Source organism: Oncorhynchus gorbuscha, linkage group LG03 (genome assembly GCF_021184085.1).
Source record: "Oncorhynchus gorbuscha isolate QuinsamMale2020 ecotype Even-year linkage group LG03, OgorEven_v1.0, whole genome shotgun sequence".
Taxonomy (NCBI): domain Eukaryota; kingdom Metazoa; phylum Chordata; class Actinopteri; order Salmoniformes; family Salmonidae; genus Oncorhynchus; species Oncorhynchus gorbuscha.
The window spans coordinates 77,732,210-77,756,299 of record NC_060175.1 but is presented as its reverse complement, the minus strand read 5'-3'; the positions used below and the strand labels follow the sequence as shown (position 1 = coordinate 77,756,299).

At 42.5% G+C, this 24,090-nt stretch overlaps 1 long non-coding RNA gene across 2 annotated transcripts; it reads left to right on the top strand.

The window, feature by feature from the left end:
* Positions 1-13,487: 13,487 nt before the first annotated feature.
* Positions 13,488-15,847, top strand: LOC124022064. Of its 2 annotated transcripts, XR_006836342.1 has the most exons (4): positions 13,488-13,556; positions 14,032-14,198; positions 14,302-14,479; positions 14,774-15,847. It is a non-coding gene; the product is annotated as an uncharacterized LOC124022064 (long non-coding RNA). The 2 variants fall into 2 exon arrangements; XR_006836338.1 differs by lacking the exon at positions 13,488-13,556 and having other exon boundaries at positions 13,895-14,198.
* Positions 15,848-24,090: the final 8,243 nt, after the last annotated feature.

Below are 24,090 nucleotides of genomic sequence, written 5' to 3'. Positions count from 1 at the left end.
ATTGATTCATTTCAATTATCAACAGTCTGTTTTCATAGATAGTGCAGAATAAATACATTGCGGTGAAAATCTCAAGTACGGTATGCTTAGTTTTAGCCCACTGTGTGGGCCCTGTCCATCTCTGCGTGTATGGACCGGAACAGCGTTCTGTCTCTGTATGTCTGTCTTAATCCTCCTGACATTGAATCTGACTTTTGTAGTGGCACTAACCTGTGTAAAATGACATCATTAATCTGATTTGTGGTATTGCCATCAGAGGGTAGCTAGCTAGAGAATGGCTGAATGGGATTTACGGCTTCACTCATATTGCACTTGCTCCACAGTATTAGCCCTCACAATAGCTAGAGACTAAGCCTCAAGTTCTTATCCCTAAGGTCAGCCCTTGTTACATAAACATTTTAGCAAATGCAGAGCGATTTACTGAAGCAATCAGGATTATTGGCCCAACGCTCTTAACAACGAGACTCTCAGTGCCACCATATTTACTGTGGTGTCAGTATAGCCTATTTTATATATCCTCATATTTCATATTATACCTAAACCTTTTAAATGAAGTAAATCAATAACAAACAAAAAATACATGGAAAGATCGAGACGTATTTATTATAAGAGTTCATCTAAACTACAAGTTCAATTTATGCACTTACAATACTTACACCAACGTTCAAAGGTTTGGGGTCACAGAAATGTCCTTGTTTTTAAAAGAAAAACACCAGTCTCAATGTCAACAGTGAAAAGGCAGAGTCTAGGCAGAGTCGCAAAGAAAAAGCCATATCTCAGACTGGCCAATAAAAATAAGAGATTAAGATGGGCAAAAGAACACAAACACTGGACAGAGGAACTTTGCCTAGAAGGCCAGCATCCCGGAGTTGACTCTTCGCTGTTGACAAAGAGACTGGTGTTTTGTGGGTACTATTTAATGACGCTGCCAGTTGAGGACTTGTGAGGTGGCTGTTTGTCAAACTAGACACTCTAATGTACTTGTCCTCTTGTTCAGTTGTGCACCGGGGCCTCCCACTCCTCTTTTTATTCTGGTGAGAGCTAGTTTGCCCTGTTCTGTGAAGGGAATTGTACACAGCGTTCTATGAGATCTTCAGTTTCTTGGCAATTTCTCGCATGGTATAGCATTTTCTCAGAACAAAAATAGACTGACGAGTTTAAGAAGAAGGTCTTTGTTTCTGGCCATTTTGAGCCTGTAAACAAACCCACAAAAGCTGATGCTCCACATACTCAACTAGTCTAAAGAAGGCCAGTTTTATTGCTTCTTTAATCAGAATCAGCTGTGCTAACTTAATTGCAAAAGGGTTTTCTAATGATCAATCGGCCTTTTAAAATTATAAACTTGGATTTTTATTTAACTAGGCAAATCAGTTAAGAGCAAATTCTTATTTTCAATGATGGCCTACGAACACTGCCTGTTCAGGGGCAGACCAACAGATTTGTACCTTGTCAGCTCGGGATTTAACTTGCAACCTTCCAGTTACTGATCCAACGCTCTAACCACTAGGCTACCCTGCTGCCCCAATTAGCTAACACAACGTGCCATTGGAACACAGGAGTGAAGGTTGTTGATAATGTGCCTTTGTACACCTATGTAGATATTCCATAAAAAATCTGCCGTTTCCAGCTACACTAGTCATTTACAACATTAACAATGTCTACACTGTATTTCTGATCAATTTGATGTTATTTTAATGGACAAAAAAAGTGTTGTTTTTTTCAAAAAACAAGGACATTCCTAAGTGATCACAAAATTTTGAACTGTAGCGTATGTGAAATAAACTGTCAGTACGTCGGCTTACTAAGATGGAAGCTATGCTTTCTGTTAGCAAAGATATCCCTCTGTGGTCTGTGGTTTCTCATCAAATGTAAGCAAACTGTTCATTGCACAAGAGTACTAAGATAATCATCCAAGTAGACGTCCAAGCATTTCTCTTACACACGTTGGCCACTATGTTACATCAAAAGTGAATAACGAATGAACGTACTCATGATGCATTCATTGAAATCATCAATCACCTGATGGCAAAAGGGGAAAGTTGCAGAGTACACCTGTTCTTTAAAAGTACACTTGATGACTGATAGGCCTACTCATAATCTGATGACGTGTCCTCCCACTGGGCACACACTTGCTGAATCAACGTGGTTTCCACGTCATTTCAATGAAATGACGTTGAACCAACATGGAATAGACATTGAATTGGCATCTGTGCCCAGTGGGCCCCTCTTCGGAAAGGTCAAATTTCCATGTAGATAGGTACATGTAGATAGGAGTAAAAGTGTGTGTGTGTGTGTGTGTGTGTGTGTGTGTGTGTGTGTGTGTGTGTGTGTGTGTGTGTGTGTGTGTGTGTGTGTGTGTGTGTGTGTGTGTGTGTGTGTGTGTGTGTGTGTGTGTGTGTGTGTGTGTGTGTGTGTGTGTGTGTGTGTGTGTGTGTGTGTGTGTGTGTGTGTGTGTGTGTGTGTGTGTTGGAGTGTCAGTGTAGTATTTGTGAGTGTGTGGTCTTTAAAAATGTTTAGGGCCTTCCTCTGACACCTCCTGGTATAGAGGTCCTGGATGGCAGGGAGTGGGAGTGATGGGAGTGATGTACTGGGCTATACACACTACCCCCTGAAGAGTCTTGCGGTCGGATACCAAGAAATCCAGATAGTGTGTACTACTGAAAATGCCTATGCAAAGATTAACTTTATAAAAGTGGCCCTACCCTTCTCTCTCCTGAGATGGTGGGAGATAAGACAACATGCTGCATCTTTCTCAGTAAGTGTACAGACCACAAAGCCACAGACAGCTCGCTCAACTCTTCCGCTAAGCTGGCAGATCTCCTATCTCAGCCACAGACTGCCAACACTGTCATCTAGCTGCAGGCATCAGAACAACTTCTTGCTCATGGAAAACATAGTTGTCAAGTACAACTATTTTAGTGTATATATGATACGATGTTGAAGTTTGCCATTTCTTACTGTATATGTTAAGTGTGTGTTAACAGTTATTGAGAATAATATTAGTTGTATTTGGCATTTACAAAACTTGATGATAACCTGTACTCTTCTCATTCTTCTTTTAGTAGTTATAAGCGCTGTGACATTAATGCATGTACCTTTACTGTAAATATATTAACCTTGCTATACTACATCTTACTTTGCAGTCATGAAACATTCATGAAAAACAGATTTTATGATGATATGAAAACCATGGTTTAACTTTAGTCATTACTGGAAGTAAATTGTCACACAATAAATATCCCTTCATAGACCTACAATGTATTTGTGTAAATATCACAAATGTCTCTGGGTCTAGTTCTAAATTTGTAAATACATTATATTTCTAAAGTTATGTTATTAATAGTTCTTGAGTTATTATATTGGATTTTGTTATCAAAGCTTGGTTTTGGGGACTAATCCTAACCTGTTTCTAGAAGCCGTGGATTGATGGCAGCATTCGCGTGAAACTGAAAGCGCGAACCACTGCTTTTAATCAGGGCAAGGTGTCTGGCAACATGACTGAATACAAACAGTGCAGCTATTCCCTCCGTAAGGCTATCAAACAAGCTAAGCGTCAGTACAGAGACAAAGTGGAATCTCAATTCAATGGCTCAGACACAAGAGGCATGTGGCAGGGTCTACAGTCAATCACGGACTACAAGATGAAATCCAGCCCAGTCACGGATCAGGATGTCTTGCTCCCAGGCAGACTAAATAACTTTTTTGCCCGCTTTGAGGACAATACAGTGCCACTGACACGGCCTGCAACGGAAACATGCAGTCTCTCCTTCACTGCAGCCGAGGTGAGTAAGACATTTAAATGTGTTAACCCTCGCAAGGCTGCAGGCCCAGACGGCATCCCCAGCCGCGCCCTCAGAGCATGCGCAGACCAGCTGGCCGGTGTGTTTACGGACATATTCAATCAATCCCTATACCAGTCTGCTGTTCCCACATGCTTCAAGAGGGCCACCATTGTTCCTGTTCCCAAGAAAGCTAAGGTAACTGAGCTAAACGACTACTGCCCCGTAGCACTCACTTCCGTCATCATGAAGTGCTTTGAGAGACTAGTCAAGGACCATATCACCTCCACCCTACCTGACACCCTAGACCCACTCCAATTTGCTTACCGCCCAAATAGGTCCACAGACGATGCAATCTCAACCACACTGCACACTGCCCTAACCCACCTGGACAAGAGGAATACCTATGTGAGAATGCTGTTCATCGACTACAGCTCGGCATTCAACACCATAGTACCCTCCAAGCTCGTCATCAAGCTCGAGACCCTGGGTCTCGACCCCGCCCTGTGCAACTGGGTACTGGACTTCCTGACGGGCCGCCCCCAGGTGGTGAGGGTAGGCAACAACATCTCCTCCCCGCTGATCCTCAACACGGGGGGCCCCACAAGGGTGCGTTCTGAGCCCTCTCCTGTACTCCCTGTTCACCCACGACTGCGTGGCCACGCACGCCTCCAACTCAATCATCAAGTTTGCGGACGACACAACAGTGGTAGGCTTGATTACCAACAACGACGAGACGGCCTACAGGGAGGAGGTGAGGGCCCTCGGAGTGTGGTGTCAGGAAAATAACCTCACACTCAACGTCAACAAAACTAAGGAGATGATTGTGGACTTCAGGAAACAGCAGAGGGAACACCCCCTATCCACATCGATGGAACAGTAGTGGAGAGGGTAGCTAGTTTTAAGTTCCTCGGCATACACATCACAGACAAACTGAATTGGTCCACTCACACTGACAGCGTCGTGAAGAAGGCGCAGCAGCGCCTATTCAACCTCAGGAGGCTGAAGAAATTCGGCTTGTCACCAAAAGCACTCACAAACTTCTACAGATGCACAATCGAGAGCATCCTGGCGGGCTGTATCACCGCCTGGTACGGCAACTGCTCCGCCCTCAACCGTAAGGCTCTCCAGAGGGTAGTGAGGACTGCACAACGCATCACCGGGGGCAAACTACCTGCCCTCCAGGACACCTACACCACCCGTTGTTACAGGAAGGCCATAAAGATCATCAAGGACATCAACCACCCGAACCACTGCCTGTTCACCCCGCTATCATCCAGAAGGCGAGGTCAGTACAGGTGCATCAAAGCTGGGACCGAGAGACTGAAAAACAGCTTCTATCTCAAGGCCATCAGACTGTTAAACAGCCACCACTAACATTGAGTGGCTGCTGCCAACACACTGTCATTGACACTGACCCAACTCCAGCCATTTTAATAATGGGAATTGATGGGAAATGATGTAAATATATCACTAGCCACTTTAAACAATGCTACCTTATATAATGTTACTTACCCTACATTATTAATCTCATATGCATATGTATGTACTGTACTCTACATCATCGACTGCATCCTTATGTAACACATGTATCACTAGCCACTTTAACTATGCCACTTTGTTTACTTTGTCTACACACTCATCTCATATGTATATACTGTACTCGATACCATCTACTGTATGCTGCTCTGTACCATCACTCATTCATATATCCTTATGTACATGTTCCTTATCCCCTTACACTGTGTATAAGACAGTAGTTTTGGAATTGTTAGTTAGATTACTTGTTGGTTATCACTGCATTGTCGGAACTAGAAGCACAAGCATTTCGCTACACTCGCATTAACATCTGCTAACCATGTGTATGTGACAAATAAAATTTGATTTGATTTGATTTTGATTTGAAGCTTTTAACAATAAATCAAAGTTTGTCCTTAACTAGAGCAAAATGCCAATACATAAAAAAAGTAATGCTAAAATTGTAGTTAATTTCCCCAACATTAAAAGGATAGTTCAGCCAAATTACAAAATTACATATTGGTTTCCCTGCCTTGTAAGCAGTCTGTGGACACGATATAACAGCAATCCATGATTTAGTTGACTATAATCATATATAAGTGACTTTGTTGAGCTACACCAGTCAATACTTTGCAGAAGCAGCTTGGGAAGCGATTCCAGCTGTGAGTCTTCCTGGGTAAGTCTCTAAGAGTTTTCACACCTCGATTGTGGAACACTTACCTATTATTATTTGAACAATTCTTCAAGTTCTGTCAAATTCATTGTTGATCATTGCAAGACAACCATTTTCATGTCTTGCCATAGATTTTCAAGTAGATTTAAGTCAAAGCTGTAACTCAGCCACTCAGGAACATTCATTGTCTTCTTGGTAAACAACTCCAGTGTAGATGTGGCCTTGTGTTTTAGGTTATTGTCCTGCTGAAAGGAAAATGTATCTCCCAGTGTCTGGTGGAAATCAGACTGATCGTCTAGGATTTTGTCTAGGATTTTCCCTGTGCACAGCTCCATTCAGTTAATTTTTTATCCTGAAAAACTCCCCAGTCCTTAATGGTTACAAGTATACCGAAAACATGATGCAGCCACCACTATGCTTGAAAATATGGAAAGTGGTACTCAGTAATGTGTTATATTGGATTTTCCCCAAGCATAACACTTTGTATTCAGGACAAAACTTTAATTGCTTTGCCACATTTTTTTCAGTATTACTTTAGTTCCCTTGTTGCAAACAGGATGAATGTTTTGGAATATTTGTATTCTGTACAAGCTTCCTTCTTTTCACTCTGTCAGTTAAGTTAGTATTGTGGAGTAACTACAATGTTATTAATGCATCCTGTTTTCTCCTATTACAGCCATTAAACTCTGTAACTGTTTTAAAGTCACCACTGGCCTCATGGTGAAGTCCCTGAGCAGTTTCCTTCCTCTCCAACAACTGAGTTAGGAAGGATGTCTGTATCTTTGTTGTGACAGGTTGTATTGATACACCAACCCGAACTGTGATTAATAACTGCACCATGCTCAAAGGGATATTCATTGTCTGCTTTTCATTATTTTCACCATCTACCAATAGGTGCCCTTCTTTGCGAGGAAATTGAAAACCTCCCTCGTCTTTGTGGTTGAATCTGTTTTTGAAATTCACTGCTCGACAGAGTTACGTTACAGATAATTGTTTGTGTGAGGTACAGAGATGAGGTAGTAAAAAAAACAACTGTTAAACACTATTAGTCTATGCAACTTATTAAGCAACTTGTTAAGCACATTTTTACTCCTGAACTTATTTAGGCTTGTCACAGCAAAGGGGTTGAACACTTATTGACTCAGGACGTTTCAGCTCTTCCTTTTTGACTCATATCCAAAATTAATGAAAAACGTAATTACACTTTCAGATTATGGGATATTGTGTGTAGGCCAGTGAAAAAAACATCTCAGTTTAATCATTTTGAATTCAAGTTATACCACAACAAAGTGTGGGAAAAGTTGAGGTGTGTGAATACTTTATTTAGCATGTAACGAGCAGGAGTGTAGCAACAGCATCTCAATGAAAGCAACCAACAAATAAGTCCTGATGACACACATTTTGCCAGACGCATAGGCTCCAAGTCGAAACTTCAGCAGTGCAAAATAACAAAGGGAATGTGTTGTGGGGGATTGGTTTCTGTGTCCTGTGCAGGTAAGAGTTAAAAGTTAACTTTGAAGATGTTCATTCTGTTAATACAGTAGTGAATATGATATGGGGGCGGCAGGTAGCCAAGTGGTGAGATCGTTGGGTCAGTAACCGAAAGGTTGCTAGATCGAATCCCCGAGCTGACAGGGTAAAATTATGTCATTCTGTCTCTGAACAAGGCCATTAAATCCACTGTTCCTAGGTCGTCATTGTACATCAGAAGGACAAAACTGGTGAAATCTATTGTGAAGGTACTGTAGTTGTTAAAAGTACTAATTTCCAATGTTTCATGTTGTAAGTAGCTATAGCTGGATGTGTGAGGTAACCTTGTTTTCAGATATGTTGCTGACTGTGGGGCTCTATCTAGCTATTGAAAAGCAAAAGATTTCTCTCACTTGGCAGAAATGCTTTTGTCATCTTTCTGAAATCTTTCTACGGACTTTAAATAGTGTCTTATAATACACTACAAGACCAAAAGTATGTGGACACCTGCTAGTCAAACATCTTATTCTAAAATCATGGTCATTAATATGGAGTTGGTCCCCCCTTTTCTGCTATAACGGCTTCCACTCTTCTAGGAAGGCTTTACACTAGATGTTGGAACATTGCTGCAGGGTATTACTTCCAACTCAGCCACAAAAGTAGTCATTAGTCGGGCACTGATGTTGGGCAATTAGGCCTGGCCCACAGTCGGCGTTCCATATCATCCCAAAGGTGTTCGATGGGGTTGATCTTGACAAACCATTTCTGTATGGACCTTTATGCAGGGGGGCATTTTCATGCTGAAACAGGAAATGGCCTTCTCCAAATGTTGCCACAAAGTTGGAAGCACAGAATCGTCTCGAATGTCATTATATGCTGTATTTTATTATTAATTACACCTTTATTTAACCAGGTAGGCCAGTTTGGAACAAGTTCTCATTTACAACTGCGAACTGGCCAAGATAAAGCAAAGCAGTGCAACAAAAAACACATGGGATAAACAAATGTACAGTCAATAACACAATAAAAAGTCTATATACAGTGTGTGCAAATGTAGTAATGAGATAAGGTAATAAATAGGCCATAGTAGTGAAGTAATTACAATTTAGAAAATTAACATTGGAATGATAGATGTGCAGATGATGATGTGCAAGTAGAAATACTGGTGTGCAAAAGAGCAAAAAAAGTAAATTAGAACAATATGGGGATGAGGTAGGTAGTTGTGTCATGTTTTGTCATATATTGTCTTGTCCTTGTGCTTTTCCTTCTGTTCGTTTCCCCCTGCTGGTCTTATTAGGTTCGTTCCCTTTTTCTATCCCTCTCTCTCCCCCTCCCTCTCTCTCTTCTCTCTATCGTTCCGTTCCTGCTCCCAGCTGTTCCTCATTCTCCTAACTCACTCATTTACTCTTTTCACACCTGTCCCCTATTTTGCCCTCTGATTAGAGCCCTATTTCTCCCCTTGTTTTCCGCTTCTGTCCCTGTCGGATCCTTGTATGATGTTCGCTGTTCTGTGTCCTTGTCTCGCCCTGTCGTGTTTTGTCTCCTTCAGATGCTGCGTGTGAGCAGGTGTCTTAGTCTGCTACGGTCGGTGCCTTCCCGAAGCAACCTGCAGTCAATGGTCGAGTCTCCAGTCTGTCCTCGTTACTACGAGTGGATTTAAGTTTTTTCCTGTTTTGTTTTCTTCTTGATTTTTCCAGGATTATTACTTTTGTCATATACTGGAATAAAGACTCTGTTTTCGTTAAGTCGCTTTTGGGTCCTCATTCACCAGCATAACAAGTTGAATGTGCTATTTACAGATGTGCTGTGTATATAACGGGTGTCGTCGTCTGAAGAAGAGAAATCGGACCGGAAGCGCAGCGTGGTAAGTGTTCATTACTTTTTATTTAAACTGAACACTAAACAAAAATAACAAAGTGAATAATCGAAACTGAAACAGTCCTGTCAGGTGCAAAACACTAAACAGAAAACAACTACCCACAAAAACCATGTGGGGAAAAAGCTACCTAAGTATGGTTCCCAATCAGAGACAACGATAGACAGCTGTCCCTGATTGAGAACCATACCCGGCCAAAACAAAGAAATACAAAAACATAGAAAAAATAACATAGAATGCCCACCCAAATCACACCCTGACCAAACAAAAATAGAGACATAAAAAGTTCTCTAAGATTAGGGCGTGACAGTGTACAGCTGCAGCGATCGGTAAACTGCTCAGATAGCTGATGCTTAAAGTTAGTAAGGGAGATATAAGTCTCCAACTTCAGTGATTTTTGCAATTCATTCCAGTCATTGGCAGCAGAGAACTGGAAGGAATGGTGGCCAAAGCAGATGTTGGCTTTGGGGATGACCAGTGAGATATACTGTACCTGCTGGAGCGCATGCTATGGGTGGGTGTTGTTATGGTGACCAGTGAGCTGAGATAAGGTGGAGCTTTACCTAGCAAAGACTTATAGATGACCTGGAGCCAGTGGGTCTGGCGATGAATATGTAGCGAGGACCAGCCGACGAGAGCATACAGGTCGCATTGGTGGGTAGTATATGGGGCTTGGTGACAAAATGGATGGCACTGTGATAGACTGCATCTAGTTTACTGAGTAGAGTGTCGGATGCTATTTTGTAAATAACATCGCCAAAGTTAAGGATCGGTAGGATAGTCAGTTTTACGAGGGTGTGTTTGGCAGCGTGAGTGAAGGAGGCTTTGTTTTGCGAAATAGGAAGCCGATTCTAGATTTAATTTTGGATTGGAGATGCTTAATATGAGTCTGGAAGGAGAGTTTACAGTCTATCCAGACACCTAGGTATTTGTAGTTGTCCACATATTCTAAGTCAGAACCGTCCAGATTAGTGATGCTAGTCGGACAGGCGGGTGCGGTCAGCGATCGGTGGAAGAGCATGCATTTAGGTTTACTAGCGTTTAAGCAGTTAGAGGCCACGGAAGGAGTGTTGTATGGCATTGAAGCTTGTTTGCAGGTTTGTGTCCAGAGAGTGTTAAGATTTCCCTTCACTGGAACTAAGGGGCCTAGCCTGAACCATGAAAAACAGCCCCAGACCAATATACCAGCTCCACCAAACTTTACAGTTGGCATTATGCATTCAGGCAGGTACCATCCTCCTGGCATCCATCAAACCTGGATTTGTCTGTTGGACTACCAGACGGTGAAGCATAATTCATCACTCCAGAGAACACATTTCCACTGCTCCCGAGTCCAATGGTGGTGAGCTTTACACCACTTCAGCCAACGCTTGGCATTACGCATGGTGATTTTAGGCTTGTGTGCGGCTGCTCGGCCATGGAAACCCATTTCATGAAACTCCTGAGGAATAGTTATTGTGCTGACATTGCTTCCAGAGGCAATTTGGAACTCGATAGTGAGGGTTGCATCCGAGGACAGACGATTTTTACGCGCATCAGCACTAGGCGGTCCCTTTCTGTGAACTTATGTGACCTAGTCATTGTTGCTCCTAGATGTTTCCACTTCACAATAACAGCACTTACAGTTGACCGGGGCAGCTCTAGCAGCACAGAAATTTGACAAACTGACTTGTTGGAAAGGTGGCATCGACTACCGCCCCGTAGCACTCACTTCCGTCATCATGAAGTGCTTTGAGAGACTAGTCAAGGACCATATCACCTCCACCCTACCTGACACCCTAGACCCACTCCAATTTGCTTACCGCCCAAATAGGTCCACAGACGATGCAATCTCAACCACACTGCACACTGCCCTAACCCACCTGGACAAGAGGAATACCTATGTGAGAATGCTGTTCATCGACTACAGCTCGGCATTCAACACCATAGTACCCTCCAAGCTCGTCATCAAGCTCGAGACCCTGGGTCTCGACTCCCGCCCTGTGCAACTGGGTACTGGACTTCCTGACGGGCCTGTCCCCAGGTGGTGAGGGTAGGCAACAACATCTCCTCTCGCCCCCGCTGATCCTCAACACGGGGCCCCACAAGGGTGCGTTCTGAGCCCTCTCCTGTACTCCCTGTTCACCACGACTGCGTGGCCTGCACGCCTCCAACTCAATCATCACTTTTGTCATATACTGGACACAACAGTGGTAGGCTTGATTACCAACAACGTTGAGACGGCTATTTACAGGGAGGAGGTGAGGGCCCTCTGGAGTGTGGTGTCAGGAAAATAACCTCACACTCAACGTCAACAAAACTAAGGAGATGATTGTGGACTTCAGGAAACAGCAGAGGGAACACCCCCTATCCACATCGATGGAACAGTAGTGGAGAGGGTAGCTAGTTTTAAGTTCCTCGGCATACACATCACAGACAAACTGAATTGGTCCACTCACACTGACAACGTAGAGTGAAAAAGGCGCAGCAGCGCCTATTCAACCTCAGGAGGCTGAAAAAATTCGGCTTGTCACCAAAAGCACTCACAAACTTCTACAGATGCACAATTCGAGAGCATCCTGGCGGGCTGTATCACCGCCTGGTACGGCAACTGCTCCGCCCTCAACCGTAAGGCTCTCCAGAGCTGGTAGTGAGGACTGCACAACTTATAGCATCACCAGTGGGGGCAAATACCTGCCCTCCAGGACACCTACACCACCCGTTGTTACAGGAAGGCCATAAAGATCATCAAGGACATCAACCACCCGAACCACTGCCTGTTTGCTATCATCCAGAAGGCGAGGTCAGTACAGGTGCATCAAAGCTGGGACCGAGAGACTGAAAAACAGCTTCTATCTCAAGGCCATCAGACTGTTAAATAGCCACCACTAACATTGAGTGGCTGCTGCCAACACACTGTCATTGACACTGACCCAACTCCAGCCATTTTAATAATGGGAATTGATGGAAATGATGTAAATATATCACTAGCCACTTTAAACAATGCTACCTTATATAATGTTACTTACCCTACATTATTCATCTCATATGCATATGTATATACTGTACTCTACAACATCGACTGCATCCTTATGTAACACATGTATCACTAGCCACTTTAACTATGCCACTTTGTTTACTTTGTCTACACACTCATCTCATATGTATATACTGTACTCGATACCATCTACTGTATGCTGCTCTGTACCATCACTCATTCATATATCCTTATGTACATGTTCCTTATCCCCTTACACTGTGTATAAGACAGTAGTTTTGGAATTGTTAGTTAGATTACTTGTTGGTTATCACTGCATTGTCGGAACTAGAAGCACAAGCATTTCGCTACACTCGCATTAACATCTGCTAACCATGTGTATGTGACAAATAAAATTTGATTTGATTTGATTTGATCCTATGACGGTGCCACGTTGAAAGTCACTGAGATCTTTGATAAGGCAATTCTACTGCCAATGTTTGTCTAGGGAGATTGCATGGCCGTGTGCTCAATTTTGTACACCTGTCAGCAACGGGTATGACTGAAATAGCCAAATCTACAAATCCACATACTTTTGTATATATAGTGTATTTCTCCCCAATAATTTAACATGATTGCCGGTGATCTAGTCAAACAGCCCATTGCTCAGATCCCCATCACATCAACTTCATTGTTTGTCTGTCCCTTGGCACGTTATTTCTGTTCATTTCAGCCCATGGTTGTTGCTCTCTTTCTCTGACTGCGAGGACACTTTGTAAACAGGGTCAAGAGTAACTGCACGTATGTAATTTCAACACCTACAAATAATACTGTAGGGACTTAAGTCACTAAGGTACAATAGCCAAATCAAAGGACACTTTTGTAAACAATTATCTGTGTCTATGTCGCAACAGCGTTTTTTGTAAATAAAATATGAAATTACCCTAAAGTGGTATACCCTGGAGATCCTAAACACATGACAAATGCTTCTGTACAATTGAGCCGCCACCAGAGGGCAGTCAGTGAACACTTTGACAGCAATAGTAGCATCCTGTGGCATTGAATGAAATGTTCTGTAATATGTGAAAACAAAAACTCATGTTTTTGTAATATGTGTGCATTACGAGAGACACTGAGAAGGTTTTGATTGGAGTCATATTTTGGATACAGCAAGATTCTCAGTGAGAAAAGAGTCTGCTTTTGAGAGTGGAGACTGTGAGGATGTTGAGACCAATGGAAATGAAACGCTCAGACCAACGGAAACGAGAGACTTGAATAAACATAGTGAGTGCAATCCTTTTTTGTTAAAACAACACCACAAATGTGCATGTCACCCATTAAAATGATCAACATTTTTATTAAGAAAACTCAATATATATATATATATATATATAGATCAATTTAATATGATCAAGTATTTATATTCACTGCTTAGTGTAGCAGAGAGAGTACCCTGTCAAAAGATAGATAGATAGGTGACAGAAAGGATTACTATAGTAATGATAAGAAGAGAAGAATTGTCGATGCAGTGCACTTTTTTAAAGGTATTTTCTGACTTAATTGAACAGATAGTGGACGACAGTGGGGAAAGATAAAGAGAAGTTGTGTCAAAGGGCAGTAGGCTGGATTCAAACTCACGCTGACACCATAGACGTGTGCTGGAGGCTGCGGCATTACTGCTAGACCAGCCCAGCCACTGTGCAGGGCAGTCTTGCTGTACTGTACCATCACAACGTTCTCTGTATCGTCGTTCCAACAGGATCAGAGAGTGGTGGAGACAAGGAGAATTGCCAGCGATGTTGTGTGTCTTCTCTGTCCTACGATGACATTGCTGAGGAGGAGAGCGTCCCAGCTCAACCCTTAACCAAGTGAAAGATATGGAACCAGTAGCCTGAAGCCCAGAGGCAGGAGCTGCTGCTAACCACGGTACGATAAAGTCACAGCTCAGTTCCATACATGCAGTGTATATACAGTGCATACATTCATGTGTTGTTCCTTTATGTGCTGCTCTGAACTAAATGTTTTGCAGGACATGCTACCTACGAGGTGGAGGAAGATCCACAGAGGGGCTGCGATGATGTGGTGTCGATGACCACGCCAGCTGAGGAGACAAGAGAGGAGGTTGCAGAAGTCATTGAGAGACCCAAACCCAAGGACCTGGATGTCCACGATGATGAGGAGGGTGACCTGGAGCCTAATGGACAGGGGTGAGCAACATGGAGGCTTGACATGATCTGTTGTCAAACAGAAGTATGTGAGGGGGTGTTTTGATGATGTTTTTACGTTGGCACTTTGCATTGATCTCACGCATTTGAGAAATACCCGTATTTCCGTATCTAGTAATTACCTAGCAATTTGGCACTTTTTTCATGTAAAATTAGAACGGCATGGTTTATTAATTTTTACAAAATAGAGAAAACATGTTATCGCATCAAATTATTTCTAATATTTTGTATTCAGTAAACTTGCCATTTCAAATGTCTTGTGACATCTCTTTTTAGGATCCCAAAGTTGGCGTCAAAAATCTGGGTATCTGCATAAGAACCTCACGTTCCCTTTTCATCGGTTCACTTATAATATTGCTGGTTCTTTTTCATATGTGAGGATCCAATTATTACAATTACTTGACCCTTTTCTGTCTCTAACATTTGATACTGTTTCAAATGTTTTGATTCATTTGACATGTTTCGATTCGTTTGCTGTGCCATGGCCTGTAAAGCAGAACTGATTGACACAGAACAGAATCAATGGTGTCTGTCTTACAACAACACATGTATTAGTGAAACATGATCTTGCTATGTGGTAGTTCCTTCCATAAAGAACAGCATGTGAAAATTCTTAATTGCTCTTTATGCGTCAAAGCTCATAGCCAACAGCTGTTTTTCAATGACTTTTATCGTGTTTTTTTGTTGTTGCTACTTTTACCATTTATAAATGCAAAATTTGAAACATTTGTATTATTAAATGCAATAACATTGTGCACTGAAATGATGTTGTTTTTATTCTCCTCTTCAACCTCTCAGTATGTATGTGTTTATGAAAGTTCTTACACAATAATCATTTCAATGATTTTTTTACCGTTTGAATTGATTAGATTTTAAGGTTTATAATATATGAAAGTATTAGTTCACAGGGTTTATCTCATAGCTATGTATTTTATTTGTTTAAACATGTTTGTTTAGAGTTTTGTTTTCTCTATGAAATCATGTTTGAGATTTGGTGTTTGGAATTTTAAGAATATTGTCAATAGTGGGGAAAACAATCAGTGTAAATTAGAAAACGAACTTAAATGTGAAAAATGAAACAAATTGAGATGATGATGAGAGGTATAAAATGAATTACAATTAAGAATACTTCCAATGATTATTTGATGTACAGTGTCAGATTTTCTTTATTATGTAATTCGCAATTGAAGAAAATGAAAATATACTGCTTTAATAATGTACTGTGCTGTCAGTAATGTTTTTTGTAAGGAGACTAAATTATTGGCTCTATTGATGCTGTCTTGTTAATGTAACATTTTACATTATGAAATTATTCAAATGGTGGTAATAAAAAAACAATACTGATCTGCATATTTTGAAGGTTTACAATGCCTAACAATATTACATTTTAGACAAGTAAAAACAGTGAAGATTAAACTGTCTTTTTTTTCCTGTGTTTTATATATATTTTCACACTGTGAGTTTGGAACTATACTGTGAAATAGTGAAAATTATGATAATGCCCTTTTAGTGTAAGAGCTGCCTGAAATGTCTGCCTGTTTTGGTGGGATGGAGTTTTGGCCTGCCTGGTGGGATGGAGTTATGGCCAGCAGGGTGACATCATTACACAACGGGTGGGTCTAATCCTGGATGCTGATTGGTTAAAACCGCATTCCAGCCTGTGTCTATTCCACAAGTTACCACCGGCTAAATCTATGATGTTGAAATGCCTATTTACTCTGTTCCATCTAACTGAGAAATCCATTGTCTCATCAGCTCAGCCAGGCAATTTATAAACTTGATCTACACTATGAAAAGCATTTAGACCTTTTCTCCCATTTCTTTTAGACTAGCATTTGGTTTTCAACAGCATAACAGTAATAACTTTGCTGTCTCTCATTCAATCTCCAGCTGTCCTATGTGGTAATGAACGTGTCAGGAGTCGGGATGAGACAGACAGGCTGGCAGCTTTTCTCAGCCAGTCGAAATCGTAAATCAGCATCATTTTTATGGATATATACAAAGACATTTCAATAGAAAAACACTAAATGCAGCTAGTTTGCTGTCATTACAACTTCAGCTTGAAGTGATTTTGTTAGCTGTGTAGTTGGCTATCTCTTCTGAACAATAGTGTGACTGTGTTAGCCAAAGTTGGCTAGCTAGCAAAGAAGGGATGAGAACGTTGCCAGCCATCATGGCAACAGAACCGATAGAACAAACTGTATTGGCTTGGGTAGCAACCCTAGATTTGTGTCGGGACTATATCTTGTGGCAGGAGGAAATAGTATGAATAAATTGATCAAAATATAGTTTTTAATGAAAGAATATACTTTTTCTCAGCCCTAACAACACCTGTGCCAATCTATCTTCAAAACATTGGCTTCTCTATCATTATCACTTAAATAACATAGAGTTCCCAACCCCTCTGCCAATAACAACTACTTTTCAGTTTCCCCCTCCCCACTCAGACCACTCCCAGACAGTCCGAGCTAAATTTTGCTTGAGAAATTGTTCTTTGCTAAGAATCCATTTTTGCTTCTTTTAGACTCTCTTAATAGAAAACAATCACAGTAAGGTAATTAATTGTTGACCAGAAATGATCTGATATTGAGATAAAAACGGCTGCATTGGACCTTTAACCAGGGCTCTCGAGAGCTCCTAAGTGGCACAGCGGTCTAAGGCACTGTATCTCAGTTCTAGAGGTGTCACTACAGACACCTTGGTTTGAATCCAGGCTGTGTCACAACCGGCTGTGATTGGGAGTTCCATAGGGCTGGGCACAATTGGCCCAGCGTCATCCGTTTGGCCAGTGTAGGTCATAATTGTAAATAAGAATTTGTTCTTAACTGACTTGTCCAGTTAAATAAAGGTTAATAAATAAAATAAATACAATTTAACAATACTGTGAAAAATAACAATAAATCTGTGTTAGATTTATATTGTTATCTACTGTGCACACTGACTGCAAACAGGATCAGTTGCTCGAGACACAGGAGATTGCTTTTGTGTTGTGTATTAAACTGTATGTATTTAAACCTCTATAGTTTGATATTCAGCATAAAAGCCATTTACCATCACATCACATTCTCTCAGGCAAACTAAAATAATTATGGGACACCAACAAAAAATATTTCCAAATATGCTGTTTCTTATGAGAAGACTGATATAATGTCCCTTCACGGGAGAAACATACAGCACAGCAGCATCCCGTGACCATGAATGTCAACCTTCAGAGAGCTTTATATGTTGCCAGGAGTTATTCAGGGCCAATTGCGGTCCCAGGACTGAGGATATACCCAGCGGGACTAATTTGTAAGTTGTGGTTCGAGTGTTATATGTAAACCTCACACCCAGCCTCCCACTCTACCAGGGGGCTCTTGTAAGGGTAGGGATGCAGGATTAAAAAGTCTGCAGGGATGGAGACATAAATAGAACAGAGTACATACCAATATTTTAGAGAGGGGATAAAATGTTCACTCTGGGTTTGATTTTGTCTCCATAATACAAAGAGGAATTTATCTTACAGCAATCCCTGTTACCTATGTATCTTGGCATGGATCTAAATTGGACTTTTTTGATTGCATAATATAATCATGCTCTTAAAGATATCAACAGTTTGCAGTGTATCTCTTTACATTGAATGCATTGTCTCACACCACTGAGGCCATAGTCATGATAACCTGGTTTATCACTATCTTGTTGATAGTAAATAGTCTTTCTGACGGCTCTAACATCAACAGTGTGTTTTATAAAACTTTTTGGGGGGATTAGAGTAAATTTAGAGTCTGGAAGGGAATTGAATAACAAGAGTGAATTGAATAACAAGAGTGAATTGAATAATTCAACTTATGAATAAAGCTATTATAAAACAATTTATTTTCCTGAATTTGATTACAATTTTTACTTTACATTTCTAGAACTGACTGCGGCACTGTCAACCACCTAACCTTGGACAAATGTTCATGACCTCATCTACTAGACATTCAAAACAACAGCTCTGACATCACTAGCCTGCCATGGCCATTTGCTGTGGTTTTCACAGACAGCTTTGTTTGCCGTGGATCGAGGTTGGTGGAGCGAACTGCTGTGAAATCCCAATGTTTCTTTACCTCATCACACACGTGCCTTTTGATTGGTGTAATGGGGCAGACTGTAGCTGTGCGAAAGGCCCAGTTGTGGTGATTTTCCACAACAGCGGAGATGTATTAATAGGTATTGCTCCCCAGTGGTTGGTTCCATTAAGATGGCCCTATCTTCCCTATCTTGGCCTGCTGGTGTTACTGTACATCTAAAGCATCTGTTGGACTGAATGCTCAGTGGGACCCTGGAGAATGATGTAATTCCAATGAACAACACATGACATCTTAATGCAAGCTCTCCTTTGTTTCCACACACATGGCAGTAACAAATCACATGACAGACAGACTTCTACCATATTCACACATGGGCTTGATAATGACATTGGAGTAATAATAATAAAAAATGGTTGCCAGACATCATAGGAGATACTGTTTACTAACTAATTAAGAGTATATGCATGTTTTAGTGATGGGTATTCAGATATGAATGTATTAAATATTACAGTAAGGAAATGAATTGGGGCCATGCGATAGACTAGCGTTCTGTTCAGGGTTTGTACTTCTACATCAAACTGCCTCACGCTACAGAAACAGGAGATAGGCTCCTGCTCCCATGAGCCGTTCCAGCTCACACAAGCCAAGGCTCGAGCCAGGCTACTTACTTACAGTAATGTCTACACTATATCCCTGACAAGACTCCTCATTTGCTGCCTATTACAACTTTTGCTTGGTTCAAACATTGATCAGTGGCATGCTGTAAAGTAAATTGATATATGTTGTCTAATGGTTGAGGAATCTGCCAAAGTATTGAATGACCAAATGGTTTGTACTGTTATGTCGTGTTCAGATGACAAATGGAAAAGACTGGCTTAACAAGCTTTACATTTTTGCAACGCCTTGTCTCCATTAGAATCCAATTATTATAGAACATAAATGAGCTGACCAGTCATTTCACATGATGATTTTTGTTCACACATGTTTTATATATATTCTGTATCGGAACGTAGTTCATCAAACAGATGAACAACCATTTGTCATTTGATAAAATAGTTTCCTGGAAGTGACACCGCACTAGCTTGTTTGCCACAAAGATTCATGTTCTTGCATGTAATATACAGTGCATTCAGAAAGTATTCAGAGCCCTTGACTTTGTCCACATTTTGTTACATTACAGCCTTATTCTAAAATTGGTTAAATAGTTTCTTCCCCTCATCAATCTACACACAATACCCCATAATTACAAAGCAAAAACAGGTTTTATGAAATTTCAGCCTATAAAAAAAACGAATTTGCATAAGTATTCAGACACTTTACTCAGTACTTTGTCTGTCCCATTCTTCTCTCCATTCTTCTCTGCAGATCCATTCAAGCTCTGTCAGGTTGGATGGGGAGCTTTGCCGCACAGCTATTTTCAGGTCTCTCCAGAGATGTTCAATCTGGTTCAAGTCCGGGCTCTGGCTGGGCCACTCAAGGACATTCAGAAGCCACTCCTGCATTGTCTTGGCTGTTTGCTTTAGGGTCATTGTCCTGTGGGAAGGTGAACCTTCACCCCAGTCTGAGGTCCTGAGCGCTCTGAAGCAAGTTTTTATTAAGGATCTCTCTGTAGTTTTCTCTGTTCATATTTTCATCGATTCTGACTGGTCTCCCAGTCGCTGCCACTGAAAAATACCCCCAAAGCATGATGCTGCCACCACCATGCTTCACCGTAGGGATGGAGCCAGGTTTCCTCCAGACGTGACGCTTGGCATTCAGGACAAAGCGTTCAATCTTGGTTTCATCAGACCAAAGAATCTAAAGAACCAAAGAGTCCTTTAGGTGCCTTTTGGCAAACTACAAGCGGGCTGTCATGTGCCTTTTACTGAGGAGTGGCTTCCGTCTCACTCGTCTGGCCTGATTGGTGGAGTGCTGCAGAGATGGTTGTCCTTCTGGAAGTTTCTCCCATCTCCACAGAGGAACTCTGGAGCTCTGTCAGAATGACCATCAGGTTCTTGGTCACCTCCCTGACCAAGGCCCTTCTCCCCCGGTTGCACAGTTTGGCCTGTCAGTCAGCTCTAGGAAGAGTCTTGGTGGTTCCAAACTTCTTCTATTTAAGAATGATGGAGACCACCTTCAATGCTGCAGAAATGCTTTGGTACCCTTCCCCAGATCTGTGCCTCGACACAATCCTGTCTCTGAGCTCTACGGACAATTCCTTCAACCTCATGGCTTGGTTTTTGCTCTGACATGCACTGTCAACTGTGGGACCATATATAGATAGGTGTGTGCCTTTCCAAATCATGTCCAATCAATTGAATTTACCACAGTTGGACTCCAATCAAGTTGTAGAAACATCTCAAGGATGATCAATGGAAACTGGATGCACCTGAGCTCTATTTTGAGGGTCTGAATACTTGGGAAAATGTCTAAAAACCTGTTTTCACATTGTCATTATGGTGTATTGTGTGTAGACTGATAAACTTCTTTTTTTTTAAATCCATTTTAGAATACGGCTGTAACATAACAAAATGTAGAAAAGGGAAGGGGTCTGAATACTTTCCGAATGCACTGTGTATATACTTACTATACCAGTTGGATTGCGAGGTTGAAAATCACATTCTGAAGACACATGTGTTGCTATCAAGGTTGCTATGTAATGTGCAGGAAAATCAAAACTGTTGAGTTTTAAAATAGTAAAATCAACATTTAGATTAGGGCACATAGGTCTGAATGTGCCCACTAATGTAATATAATGTGAAGGCTGAATTTTTCTAAAGGCTTTTCAATGTGAAGAAAATTGCAGCTTAGATTGTTTAGAAGTCAAATGTCATAGCGTGCACCATAGTGTGAGTTTACATTGGCCGTGTTACTGTGTGTCAGGGGCCCTGGGATCTGGTGAAAGATGACCCTGGTTAGTGTAACACCCTAAATATGCTGCAAAGCATGAGGGCAGGCAGGTTCATGCCTAGTGCCAAGTAACCTCCTGCCACCAGCTCACAGGACACCACATTCTCCCTCCCTGAAACAGCCGTGCTTGCGCCCGCCGCTCTTAACCTAACAAAGGCTGGGCGTCCGTCAGTACAGGGCCAGCTGCAGCAGGTGCCAGGGGTTTATTCAATGTAAAGGAGTGAGGGGTGAGAGGGTGGTAGATGAGGGAAAGTGGTGAGAGGGGGGCAGGAGTGGGATGGTGGTGAGTGGTGAGGGGGTGGTAAGAGAGAGAGAGAGTGGTGAGTGGTGAATGGTGAGGGGCTGGTAAGAGAGGGAGAAGGGTGAGGGGGTAGTAGGAGAGGGGTGAGTGGTGTGGGGGGTAGGAGAGGGGTAAGTGATGAGGGGTGGTGGGAGAGGGGTGAGTGGTGAGTGGTGAGGGGGGTAGGAGAGGGAGACTGGTGAGTGGTGAGGGGTGGTAAGAGAGGGGTGAGTGGTGAGGGGGTGCTAAGAGAGGGGTGGTTGGTGAGGGGTGGTAGGTGAGGGGTGAGTGGTGAGTGGTGAGAGGGTGGTAGGAGAGGGGTGAGTGGAGGGGTGAGTGGTGACTGGGTGGTATGAGAGGGGTGAGTGGAGAGTGGTGAGGGTGTGGTAGGAGAGAGGCGAGTGGTGAGGGCGTGGTAGGTGAGGGGTGAGTGGAGGGGTGAGTGGTGAGTGGTGACTGGGTGGTAGGAGAGGGGTGAGTGGTGAGGGTGTGGTAGGAGAGGGGCGAGTGGTGAGGGCATGGTAGGTGAGGGGTGAGTGGTGAGTGAAGGGGTGGTAGGAGAGGGGTGAGTGAAGGGGTGGTAGGAGAGGGATGAATGGTGAGTGGTGAGTGAAGGGGTGGTAGGAGAGGGGTGAGTGGTGAGTGGCGAGGGGGTAGTAGGAGCGGGGTGAGTGGTGAGTGGCGAGGGGGTGGTAGGAGCGGGGTGGGTGGTGAGTGGCGAGGGGGTGGTAGGAGCGGGGTGAGTGGCAAGGGGGTGGTAGGAGCGGGGTGAGTGGTGAGTGGCGAGGAGGTGGTAGGAGCCGGGTAAGTGGTGAGTGGCGAGGGGGTGGTAGGAGCGGGGTGAGTGCTGAGTGGCGAGGGGGTGGTAGGAGCGGGGTGAGTGCTGAGTGGCGAGGGGGTGGTAGGAGCGGGGTGAGTGGTGAGTGGCGAGGGGGTGGTAGGAGCGGGGTGAGTGCTGAGTGGCGAGGGGGTGGTAGGAGCGGGGTGAGTGGTGAGTGGCGAGGGGGTGGTAGGAGCGGGGTGAGTGGTTAAGGGGTAATCCCTAATCTTCGAGACTCAGGAAAAAAGGCAACCTAAAAGAGAACGTACAATCACTGGAGAACATACTGGATTAGCTCCATTCGAGACTAACCTATGAACGGAACCTGAAGAACTGTAATATTTGTAGACCATAATATTTACCAAGATAGTTTTCATCTGTATTTTTCGTAGCTGTCTATTTACCACCAAAAAGTGATGCTGGCACTAAGAACCCACTCAACGAGCTGCATAGAGCCAAAAGCAAACAAGAAAATGCTCACACAGAGGTGGCGCTCCTGGGGACCATTGATTTTAATGCAGGGAAACTGAAATACCAAATTTCTACCAGAATTTCATCTGTACAACAATAAGCAAAAAACCTCTAGATCACCTTTACGCCACACACAGAAACACATACAAAGCTCTCCCTCGCCCTCCATTTGGCAAATCTGACCATAACTCTATCCTCCTGATTCCTGCTTACAAGCAAAAACTCAATCAGGAAGTAAAAGTGTAAGTGGTCCGATGAAGCGGATGCTAAGCTACATGACTAGTTTGTTACAGACTGAAATATCTTCCGGGATTCATCCGATGGCATTGAGGGGTTTACCACATCAGTCACTGGCTTGATTATAAGTGCATCAATGACTTTGTCCCCACAGTGACCGTACGTACAGATCCCAACCAGAAGCCATGGATTACAGGAAAAATCTGCACTGAGCTAAAGGCTAGAGCTGCCACTTTCAAGGAGCGAGACACTTATCTGTACCCTAAAAAATCCCACTACGAACCATCAAACAGGCAAAGCGTCAATACAGGACTAAGATTGAATCCTACTCTGATGCTCGTCAGATGTGGCAGGCTTGCAATCACAGATTACAAAAGGAAACCCAGTCGAGAGCTAACCAGTGAAGCGGGCCTACCAGACAAACTTAATAATGCCTTCTAGGCAAGCAACAATAAACCATGCATGACAGCATCAGCTGTTCCAGGCGACTGTGTGATCACTCTCTCCATAGCATAAAAAAAAAGAGGTTTAAAAAAAGTTTGAAATATCCAATAAATGTCGTTCCACAAAAATACAGTTTTATATCTTTATGTTTGAAGCCTGAAATGTGGCAAAAGGTCGCAAAGTTCAAGGGGGCCGAATACTTTCGCAAGGCATTGTATGTACATATCTACCTTACTTACCTCATACCCCTGCACATGTGTGTTTTTCTTTTCTATTATTTCTCTATTTTCTTACTCTTGCATTGTTGGGAAGGGCCCGTAAGTAAGCATTTCACTGTTAGTCTACACCTATTGTTTTACGAAGCTTGTGACAAATAGCATTTTATTTGATTCAATTAGGT